The sequence below is a fragment of the Eutrema salsugineum genome, unplaced genomic scaffold (genome assembly GCF_000478725.1).
Source record: "Eutrema salsugineum unplaced genomic scaffold, Eutsalg1_0 scaffold_5, whole genome shotgun sequence".
Lineage (NCBI taxonomy): Eukaryota > Viridiplantae > Streptophyta > Magnoliopsida > Brassicales > Brassicaceae > Eutrema > Eutrema salsugineum.
The window spans coordinates 1,655,448-1,667,562 of record NW_006256612.1 but is presented as its reverse complement, the minus strand read 5'-3'; positions in this window follow the sequence as shown (position 1 = coordinate 1,667,562).

Here is a 12,115-nt window from a genome sequence, read left to right as displayed (position 1 = left end):
TATCACTGTTTTCTCAAGCTTTGACAACCATCAAAGCTATCAACAAGTAAAATCAGGCATTCTTCGTGTTGCACTGCTCTCAACAAAAGGCCAGTTGGCTGCTTCCTCGTACTGCTTTCCAACAAATATGTTTCAAGATTGGAGTTACAAGAGCCCCTCCATCTTGAGGGAGTGTGTTAAAGAAACTAATATCATTCAAACGATTATTAATCATATCATACCCCTATTAATGCTCCAACATTCATGTCTGCAATCCCTTTGAGTATGCTATGTAATCATGCACCCGTGTATATAAACCCATGTACTACATCTCAATGACATACAAGTTCACACTCTTATAGTGCATACGAGTACTTTCCATTAGACAATAAGGAGAACATTTCCCTCAATATCTTCAATGTTTATACAAACAAAATGATTTCATCAGTCTCTCCAGGAAAGGAAGGGAATCCAAGTGAACAAGCTTCTCACACGATTTGTAGGCCCAGCGCCGAGGAAGGGAGCTCCGCCTTGTGTCCCCTGTTCCTCTCTTCGTAGGCCGTTGCACTGTAATCTCCACTCGATTTGTAACACCTCTTGTTATCGTGTATTTGGTAGGCAAAATGAACCTCGTAAAGGAAAATTGCTAGTAAAATGGGATTCCATCGACCGCGGGTATGACCAGACAGGTAATCCATCGACCGTGAATAGTTTGGCGTGTCTTTCTAGTAGAAAATCTAGATCGGGGTGCTACAATAAGCCGAACCCAGTGTCGCACCTACCATCAAATTAACCGAACATGCGCTTGATGCACCAAAAAATTTGGTAATACGACAGATCCAATTAGATGAAAAATCTAAACGTGAAAAAGTCGACATTTCGCTCAATGAACTAGATCCAATTATAAAGCAGTACTCAACTAACCACCGGCAGCCATTCATTTTTCGATGCCAAAAACATAAGCAAAAGGGATCAATTATGTCTTCGAAAGTAAATGGAATCTACGAGATTTCCATCAAGGAAACAAAAAATGAAGAAGCGAATACATGTTCTTAAACACAAAAGATACCCATAACATTTTCACCAAAAAAAGGGGGAGATGAATTCCCTAAACGAAACTAAGTTAAAGAAGTGATTTGGTATGAGTCAGAAATCAAACTCCAAGATCTTAGGTCCCTTGAGAAGATGAAGAACACCTCAGACCAGCAGCAATAGTCCGAGTGACGAGACCAACGTTCATCCCATACATACCGAACTCTGGCACATCCAGATCACCATCCTCTAACATGTCAACGTCAAATGCTTCCGCCTTTGAAGTCCATGTAGCCACCTCAGATTCCAGCTGCGAAATCTTCTTGGGGGGGGGGGGAATAGGCACACCCTCTCAAACGTAACGTTTCATGCAGTAACAAAGATAACAAACTAATGCTTTCTTTGAAAAAAAACACTAAAAAGGAAAAGAATAATATTCTCCTTCTTGTGTAAATAATGAACTACTAACCTCAGCTAGAAAAAGCATCAGGAGGGTTTCCCGAGTCCTTTCCTGATCAGCAATATAGGCTTTCAGCTTCTGAAACTTGTCCCTAAAAATCTGCGATGTTTCGACCCTCGCTTCGTGAACCTTCTCATCTGACTGTCCCTCAGTTGATTTTGCTATTTCTTCAATGTCGCTGTGCTTTCAGTCTTCAAATTCTCATAATTTTTCTCAAGTATTTTCTTCTGGGCTAACAACTCATCTCTTTCGGCTTCCGACGTGGCGTTTCTCTCGGTCATCTCCGTAAGAGATCTCCGAACTTCTACTAGTTCCTTCTTCAAGTCCTTAACAGCCGAGCTCTGCATTTTCAACTCATCTTTTTCTGTTATTTGTCTGTCAACTCGGTGGCATAACCTTTCCAGCAACTGGTTAGTCATCGCAGCACCCTAAAAAAAAATTATTATGACAACAATAATAATGATAAAACGATAATGGAATAGAAGTTACAATAAAAAATAACCAAAGTAACAAGAATAAGAACACATTCCAGCGTAGCAAAGCTGGCGATGTCTTGGAATAGATCATCATCCACTGCATCATCAAAAGGAGGCTGATCGATGTAAGAAGTTTGGATCTCCGAGAAAAGATCAGCGCAAGACACTTTATCATTCACAAATGGCACGTCCTTCTTCGGATATTCATAAGACCACCTGTGATCAACAGTGTCGCGATTGGTTTGCACCTTCTTTGCCTGACGATTAAAATCAACTTGCGGACCACCATATCTTTTTTTTGATCTGCGGTCCTTAGATGCAGGCGCTGAAGAAGGCAGAACCGGGTTCTTAACGGAAGAATCTCCATCCTTTTTAGGAGGTTTGAACAAACTCTCGTATAGGTTCGAATCATGAGCACTATTAGATTTATTCTTCTCCAAAGCTCATAGTGCAGCTACAACCTCCTTCTCAGCTGGCTTATGTTTCCCGACATTGCTTTCCCTAGCTGCACCCCTCTGTTGGCATGCCGAATCTCGAGCCGCCTTCTGCGTGGACTCTGCGGCTGATTTCCCGACTTCAATCTCACCTTCAATCCGTCCTACACAAACATCGCCCCTAGCTGCTTCGTTTTCAACCTCCGGTTGATTCGGCATGTTGGATTCAGCTTGTCTTGCGTTGCTTGAAGATGGCGTAAGATCCTTTTCGAGCTCAGCTGAGAAATCCAGGAAATTTGTCAAGACAAGCTTTCCCATCTCTTTACCGGTCTTCTTCTGCGAAACTGGCTCTGAATAAGATGTGCAAGCAAACAAAAGAAAAGCTTATAAAATCGTACACGTATGGAACAAGGAACGATCAAATTAAAAAATAAATGTAATACTAACCTGGGTGAATACGCGCAAAGCACCTCCTGATCCTCTTCTGGCAAATGTGTTCCGGCCACGAACAATTTTTTACAGCTTTAAGTCGATTCAGATCCAACAAATATTTTTTCAAGTTGTCTTTACTGTCAATATGGCGGCCTGCTAAAAAAAAAAAACAGCAAACAAAAACAGATCAGAAAAAATTGAAAGAGACAAACTCAATAGAGTTGAAGACTAACGCGTATCTACCAATATTTTCATTCCACTCAGTATAAATATTCCCACTAAAGTTGCCGACCGATAACACATTAATCTCCAGAAAGAAGTAGCATTGCTACCACTTTTTCAAGTTGCTTGTCTTGCTACCAGAAAAAATATCGAAACATACTCACATGTTGGCAAAATATAACCAGGCCGTCGCGCATCAATATTCACTGATGTCAGATGCTCGAAAAAATTCAATCTCATGTCAACTCCACTTTTGGTCGCAGGAATGAGTAGTCCGGCCATGTTGCAAACGGAAGCCCAGTTAAGTTGGGAAAGAGCAACACTACGACGCTCGCAACATGCTAGCAAGAAGTACGGCAGCCGAAGCTATAAACCACATTCAGTGAAGTGCGGTTCGCAGACGCAAATATGACCTTCAGGAGCATCCTAGGGCCGCCCTTCCTCCGCCAGTTCAAGGTAATAGAGTACATCCGCTGCTCTGGCTTCATACAAGGTAGATTCGATGGTGACGAGTTTGGAGAAACTTCTCTTCACACTCATTTACCCTTCTTTTATTCTTGCGAGGTCTGGTCATCTCACCGAACTCCTCCGCTTCAGGATCAAGAACCTCTGGGTGACTCGCACAGGTGGAAGCAATGTCGCGATAATCACAAGATCTGGAAGTATGGTCCGAACTTCCATCATAGTCGGCCTCAATCTCAGAGCCCAAACTACTTCCGGAAACCGAGCTCCCCTCACCAGATGAACCACTTTCCGAATTCATGTTTCTGAACTCAGCTCTGTGATATGATTGTGGAAAGAAACAACAAAGACTTGGAGATGGAACTAGAAGATAAAGAGCAAGTAGCTGAGGAACAAGAGCTTGTAGCTGATCAAGAAGATCTTTTAAGCGTTCCAAGTGGTCCAATGACTCGATCAAGGACTAAGAAGCTCAAGCAAATCATTGGAGCTATGATCAAAGACCTTGACTCAATTCAGGAGGGAAAAGAGCCGATCACAAGCACCCTGATTGTGATCAAGGTCCAAGATGGCTAAGTGGGCTTGAGATCCAGGCTTGTACTCTTTTTCCCTATCTCAAGTTTTGTCCCATTGGGTTTTATTGAGATAGGTTTTTAATGAGGCAAGAATAGATCTCTATTTCGCCTAAGTCCACAAAGCCTAAGTCCAAGCTGTTTCATCAAGAGGAGCGTCAAAAATCGAATTCAAACTTGACAGCTTGTTCTTTGTTTATTTCCGAGATTGAGTTAATGTTTGTAAGACTCATCTCTTCTTTCTTTCTTCTTTATATTCGCTTGAACTCCTTTGTATCAAATCATCTTATCTTTTATTCTCAAACTCTTTCTTTAAAGATTAAGATCACGTTTGTTGGTGTGTCATATCCTTCAAACACCTTGAATCGACTTTGTGTGTGTTATATCACTTAGAAGATTCAAGTAGGCGTATCAAGAGTGTTCCGCGACTCTTGTGTGTGTCCTATCGTTTCCCAAGTCCTTGAACAATCTCCGATTGTTTCAAAGCCTAATTCATCAAGTTCCAGTCATTAGAGTGTCGATCAAGGGCAGCTCCATACCAGGATCACATCAAGTGGTATCAGAGCACCATTCTAATCACTGGATCGTCGTGTATCAGGTTGTACCAATTCAAATCTAAGTTCTTTTCGAGTTTTAATCTGTATATGATCACTTGTGCTAGATCTGTTGAGAACTTGATTGTTTGCATCACAAGACATCTAGATCATACTAGTCTTACTATAAACTGACCGATCAACTTCATACTTGCATCCGTTTGAGATCGTCTTTTAAAATTCTCTCATTGATCTGAGTTATAGACGCCTAAAGTGACTATCGAGATTCCGTAAGAAGAACCGATCGCTAGTGACTTTACTTGTGAATTTTTTCAGGAAAACCATGACTGAAGAAGAAGAGTCCAACCAACAACGAGACAACAAGCTTCTTATGGAGGCCATGACCGCAAAAATGAAAGAGTTAATGGCTGCTCAATTCGAAGTGTTTAGGCAAGAGATGCAACACCAATCCGATGCGAAAACTGATCGAGAAACAAGGAGAAGGAATCATGTGCATTCACCTGAGAGAACCAGAGAAAAACTTAGACCACCAAGAGATGAAGTGGCTGAATCGTACTACAGCCGAGACAGCAGCTCTTCTAGGAGCCATCACCAATGCCAAAGACGAGCCCGAGACGATTCTATACCTCTCCAAGATGGACTAGGAGGAATTAAGTTGCGAATTCCCTCGTTTCATGGGAAAAATGATCCGGACGCTTACTTAGAGTGGGAAAAGAAGATCGAATTGGTCTTTAACTGTCAACATTACACCGAGATTAACCGAGTAAGGGTCGCGGCCACCGAGTTCTACGACTACGCCTTAAGCTGGTGGGATCAATTGGTTACTTCTAGAAGACGCAATGGAGAATATCCTGTTGAGAGTTGGCAAGAAATGAAAACTATCATGAGGAAGAGGTTTGTGCCGAGCCATTATCATAGAGAATTGCATCAGAGGATCAGAAGATTGGCTCAAGGCAACCGATCAGTGGAAGAATACTATCAAGAAATGGAAACCCTTATGTTGAGAGCTGATATTACCGAAGATAGAGAGGCCACAATGTCAAGATTTCTAGGGGGTTTAAACCGAGAAATACAGGACCGGCTTGAGATGCAGCATTACGTGGAGATTGAGGAAATGTTACATAAGGCCATCCTTATCGAGCAACAGCTTAAGAGGAAACCTGTGACAAAACCAAACTATGGAGCCGTATCTACAACTTCTAGGCCAAGTTACGTAAAGGAAGAAAAGATCAATCCTTATCAGAGAGATGGGAAGCAAATCGCGGTGCCAAAACCTGAGAACAAGCCGTTCGTGAATCAACAAGAAGGCAAAGGCAAAACCGAAGCCTCCACAAGCCAATCTAGAGATGTGAAATGTTTCAAGTGCCAAGGTCGAGGTCATTACGCCAATGAGTGCTCTAATAAAAGAGTCATGATTCTCAAAGATGATGGAGAGATCGAGTCTGAGGAAGAAAGTCTAGAACATGAACTTATGACCGAGTATGAGGAGATGCCGGCTCAGGGTTCCCTACTAGTTGCCCGAAGATCTCTAAGTGTTCAGTCAAAATCAGAAGAGCAAGAACAAAGAGAGAACCTATTCCACACTCGATGCCTTGTTCAAGGGAAAGTATGTAGTCTTATCATCGATGGGGGTAGTTGTACTAACATCGCAAGTGAGGCTATGGTTAAGAAGCTAGGTTTAAGCGTTAAGAAGCATCCGAGGCCATACAAGCTTCAATGGTTAAACGAGAATGGAGAACTTAAAGTGAATAGCCAAGTCTCAGTCCCTATAACCATCGGACGATACCAAGATGAGATCCTTTGTGACGTGCTACCTATGGAGGCTGGACATATCCTTTTAGGCCGACCATGGCAATCCGATAGACGAGTAATACACGATGGTTTCACTAATAAGCATTCGTTTGTTTTCAATGGCAGAAAAACAACTCTGGTGCCTCTAACACCTCAAGAAGTGTATCAAGATCAGCTCCAACTCAAACAAAAGGAGAAACTCGTGAACAAATCATCGAACTTTTTCTTAAAAGCTGGTGATGTAGGAAGAGCCTTGATATCCAAGCAACCGGTTTTACTATTTGTCTTTAAAGAATCTCTTGCTAGTCTCACTAACATTACACCGGTGCTACCGAGTGAAATGGATGATCTATTGCAGGCTTATAAGGACGTGTTTCCGGAGGATAATCCCAAGGAGTTGCCACCAATTAGAGGCATTGAACATCAAATAGATTTCATTACTGGAGCTTCATTACCCAATCGACCTGCCTACAGAACCAACCCGGTAGAAACTAAGGAGCCACAAAGACAAGTGAACGAGCTCATGGAGAAAGGCCACATCAGAGAGAGCATGAGCCCTTGTGCTGTGCCCGTGTTACTTGTGCCTAAAAAGGATGGTAGCTGGCGCATGTGTGTTGATTGCCGAGCAATTAACAATATAACGGTTAAGTATAGGCATCCAATTCCTAGGTTAGACGATATGTTAGATGAGTTGCATGGGTCTAGCATCTTCTCTAAAATTGATCTTAAGAGTGGATATCATCAAATTAGGATGAAAGAGGGAGATGAGTGGAAAACTGCTTTTAAGACCAAGCATGGCCTATACGAGTGGTTAGTCATGCCTTTTGGCTTGACAAACGCACCTAGCACCTTTATGAGATTGATGAATCATGTTCTTAGGGCGTTTATAGGTGTATTTGTGATCGTTTACTTTGATGACATATTGGTCTATAGTAAGAGTCTAAGCGATCATGTCTTGCATTTGAAATCTGTCTTAGATGTGCTTAGGAAGGAAAAATTGTATGCCAATCTTAAGAAATGCACATTCTGCACAGATAACTTGGTATTTTTAGGCTTTGTTGTAAGCGCAGATGGAATCAAGGTCGATGAAGAGAAGGTGAAAGCAATAAAGGAATGGCCGAGTCCTAAGATCGTGAGTGAAGTAAGAAGTTTCCATGGCTTAGCCGGGTTTTATAGAAGGTTTGTGAAGGACTTTAGCACCATTGCTGCTCCACTTACTGAGATAATCAAAAAAGAAGTTGGATTCAAGTGGGAACAAGCGCAAGAAGATGCATTCCAAGCCTTAAAGGATAAACTTACTAATGCTCCTCTCTTAATTTTACCTGATTTCCTTAAAACATTTGAAATCGAATGTGATGCCTCTGGAATAGGTATTGGTGCTGTTTTGATGCAGGATCGGAAGCCTATAGCCTTCTTCAGTGAGAAACTTGGAGGCGCCACACTTAACTACCCTACATATGACAAAGAACTCTATGCCCTAGTCCGAGCCTTGCAAACATGGCAACACTATCTTTGGCCCAAGGAGTTCGTCATACACACGGATCATGAGTCTCTTAAGCATCTAAAAGGGCAGCAAAAGCTCAACAAGAGTCACGCAAGGTGGGTAGAATTCATAGAAACATTTCCCTATGTGATCAAGTACAAACAAGGTAAAGACAATGTAGTTGCCGATGCATTGTCTCGAAGGTATGCCTTGATCTCTACTCTTGATGCTAAGCTCATAGGATTTGAACAGCTCAAACATATGTACGCATCAGATTCTGACTTTAGAGAGAAATACCAATCATGTGAAAAGTTTGCTAAAGATCATTACTTCAGGCAAGATGGTTTCCTCTTTTATGATAATTGTCTATGCATTCCTAACTGTTCTATTCGAGATCTTTTAGTCAGGGAAGCACACAGAGGAGGTCTAATGGGTCATTTTGGTATTACCAAGACTTTGAAAGTGATGCAAGATCACTTTTACTGGCCTCATATGAAGAGGAATGTCGAGAGAATCTGCGTGAGATGTGCAACTTGTAAACAGGCTAAGTCTAAGGTTAAGCCCCACAGTTTGTACTCTCCATTGCCTATTCCTTCTCACTCCTGGGTTGATATCTCTATGGATTTTTTACTTGGCTTGCCTAGGACTAGAACAGGAAAGGATTCCATATTCGTTGTTGTGGATAGATTCTCAAAGATGGCTCATTTCATTGCATGAAATAAAACCGATGATGCATCTCATGTAGCCAATCTGTTCTTCAAGGAAGTAGTTCGTTTGCATGGCATGCCTAGGACCATTGTCTCTGATCGTGACACTAAGTTTCTTAGTTATTTTTGGAAAAAATTATGGTCTAAGCTAGGAACTAAGCATCTGTTCTCTACTACATGTCATCCGCAAACTGATGGACAAACTGAAGTAGTAAATAGAACTCTGTCTACTTTACTACGTGCATTAGTTAAGAAAAATCTTAAGTCATGGGAAGAATGTTTGCCTCAGGTTGAATTCGCATATAATCATGCGATGCACACTGCTTCTAAATTTTCACCATTTGAGATTGTCTGTGGCTTTAATCCTATAACTCCTTTGGATCTAACCCCCATTCCTTTGAGTGAAAGAGCTAGTATTGATGGGCAAAAGAAGGCCGAGCTATTGAAGCAGATCCATGAGAAAGCCAAGAAAAAATATAGAGGAAAAGACTAAGCTCTATGCGGAACAAGCTAACAAGAAACGACGAGAGATGATCTTTGAAGTTGGTGACCAAGTCTGGGTTCACCTAAGGAAAGAAAGGTTCCCAGCCGAAAGGAGATCAAAACTTATGCCAAGGGTTGATGGACCGTTCAAGATCATCAAGAGGATTCATAACAATGCTTATCAACTAGATCTCCGAGGTTAGTAATATTAGTCATAGCTTTAATGTTGCTGACTTAGCTCCTTTTTGTGCAGATGATCCAGATTTGAGGTCAAATCTTTTTCAAGAAGAGGGGGATGATGTGATTCTGGAAAGCAACAACAAAGACTTGGAGATGGAACTAGAAGATGAAGAGCAAGTAGCTGAGGAACAAGAGCTTGTAGCTGATCAAGAAGATCATTTAAGCGTTCCAAGTGGTCCAATGACTCGATCAAGGACTAAGAAGCTCAAGCAAATCATTGGAGCTATCATCAAAGGCCTTCACTCGATTCAGGAGGGAAAAGAGCCGATCACAAGCACCCTGATTGTGATCCAAGTCCAAGATGGCTAAGTGGGCTTGAGATCCAGGCTTGTACTCTTTTTCCTTATCTCAAGTTTTGTCCCATTGGGTTTTCTTGAGATAGGTTTTTAATGAGGCAAGAATGGATCTCTATTTCGCCTAAGTCCACAAAGCCTAAGCCCAAGCTGTTTCATCAAGAGGAGCGTCTAAAATCGAATTCAAACTTGACAGCTTGTTCTTTGTTTATTTCCGAGATTGAGTTAATGTTTGTGAGACTCATCTCTTCTTTCTTTCTTCTTTATATTCGCTTGAACTCCTTTGTATCAAATCATCTTATCTTTTATCCTCAAACTCTTTCTGTAAAGATTAAGATCACGTTTGTTGGTGTGTCATATCCTTCAAACACCTTGAATCGACTTTGTGTGTGTTATATCACTTAGAAGATTCAAGTAGGCGTATCAAGAGTGTTCCGCGACTCTTGTGTGTGTCCTATCGTTTCCCAAGTCCTTGAACAATCTCTGATTGTTTCAAAGCCTAATTCATCAAGTTCCAGTCATTAGAGTGTCGATCAAGGGCAGATCCATACCAGGATCACATCACTCTGTCTAACAAATAAAAAAAAATAACTTAGAGAGAGAAAGTAGAGTTACCTTTCAACTAGAGAGAGCAAACAAGAGTGAAAAACAGGTTCTTGATTTAACGGCGTCGATAGTTGAATTCAATAAAGGAAACTCGCTTGATTGAGTACCGCACTCACCTTAGCAAAGGTGTTCGACGGTGTCGCCGCCTCTGATTCACCCCACTGAGCGCGTCTTCTTATTCTGAGGTCGCCCCTTGAAATCTAGCTCGCCTTGTCCTTTTTACTCTTGCCAAGTGCACCATGTTCTCTTCTCTACCAGCCCACTACTTACAATTCAAGCGCGCCTCTGTTCCTCTGTTCGCACCGTGAATCGACCCCCTAGACTCCCCTTCTTCTCATACGAATCAAGCTCAGTTCCGCTCTTTCCTTTATTTTAGAAGACTCCGATCTCGATCCAAAGATAACGATGATACGAACTCACTGAATTGAGTACAGCACACAAAAAGGGTAAGAAGTTCGGCTACTGAAAAGAAGCCAGCCACTGAAGAAAAAAAAAAAAAAAAAAAAGAGGAACAGGGAGACAAAGTGTAATTTATATCCAAGCACTTAGGTTTAATGAACCAACCCTATTTCAACTGGGCCAAAAAAGATCTACTGGGCTGAATTTAAAAACGGGAGACATTAAGTCCAACAACAATGTGGTTGCTAAATTCCACACTCGAAATTTGTATATAGGTTTAGGGAGAAGATTTAATACGATGGGCCAGATTTATCTTTGAATCAATCGAATATTGAAAAGTATTGAAGAAATTAGATTTGTATTAAATTTATTAGAGATGAATATGGGATTTCTCGAAGAGTAAAGTACAAAAGATAACTGAATTTCTAGGGTTTTTTCTGGGATCAGAAGTGTCTTTCTTGGTATGTCTCGAGCTTCTTCTATACTCCTCTTCGAGATTCGAACTGCCGCCGCATATCTCGGGCCACTTCGTGTAACACCGTTTCTGTGATCTTCGTAACGACTCCGAACTGTGTGTAAAATATCTTTGACTTTGACCGGATATCTCGGAGTTCGGAGCTCGTCAGGTTGCACGTGCGTAGTGACACTTATCTGGTCCGCGAGTAGCTTGTTGGGCTAAATCCTGTATTCTGGGCCAAATATTATTCTAACCTAACTCCGAATATTTGAATATTTAAATAAAATTTTATTAAATCATATTTTTATTTAGGCTTCGTGGATCGGGCCTAATTGTGCAAAATCTAGTTCCCACAAACATTATGGTTGTTAGAAAATGGATAATGATTATCCATACTTTACTGACTTAAGCTCTCACCACCACCATATGCTTTAAATATTTTGTATACTAGATTTTGCATTCACGTGTAGCATCGTGGATATTCTGCATATGCTATTTGTGAATATTTTGTTGATAAAACTTTTATACAAACATTTATATTTATTAAGATTTATATTTTAATAATATGTTAGTGTTTTAATAATATATGACAAATATTATAATGTTAATCTACTAATTTTTATGTAAATTATGAGGTTTTAACGGTTTGTTTTGAATTTTTATATGTAAATTTCAAAAACGTATTATTTGGTTAGATACTTATAAGTGAATATACCCAAACCAACTAAAATTTTTAAATCATATTTATTTAGGGGATTTTTAGTCCTCTTGTGGAGGTAAGTCTCCTGCAAAACATATAGCTGCATGAAAGCCCGGAAAACACAGCGCAGAAAACACAATGGGGATGTGTTTTCCAAAAGGTCTCCAATGCTCAAGTTAGATAACAACCAAGAAAAAGACCACTAAATGGCCAATCGGAAAGCGGAAAGAGATTGAGAAACAGATGGAAGAAAGTGGACCGAGAGTTCCTGAGGAAGGAGGGAATCTCCTCGGGCTTTGAGTGGTGATGAGTTTCTTGAGGTGGAAAAGAGAGGAA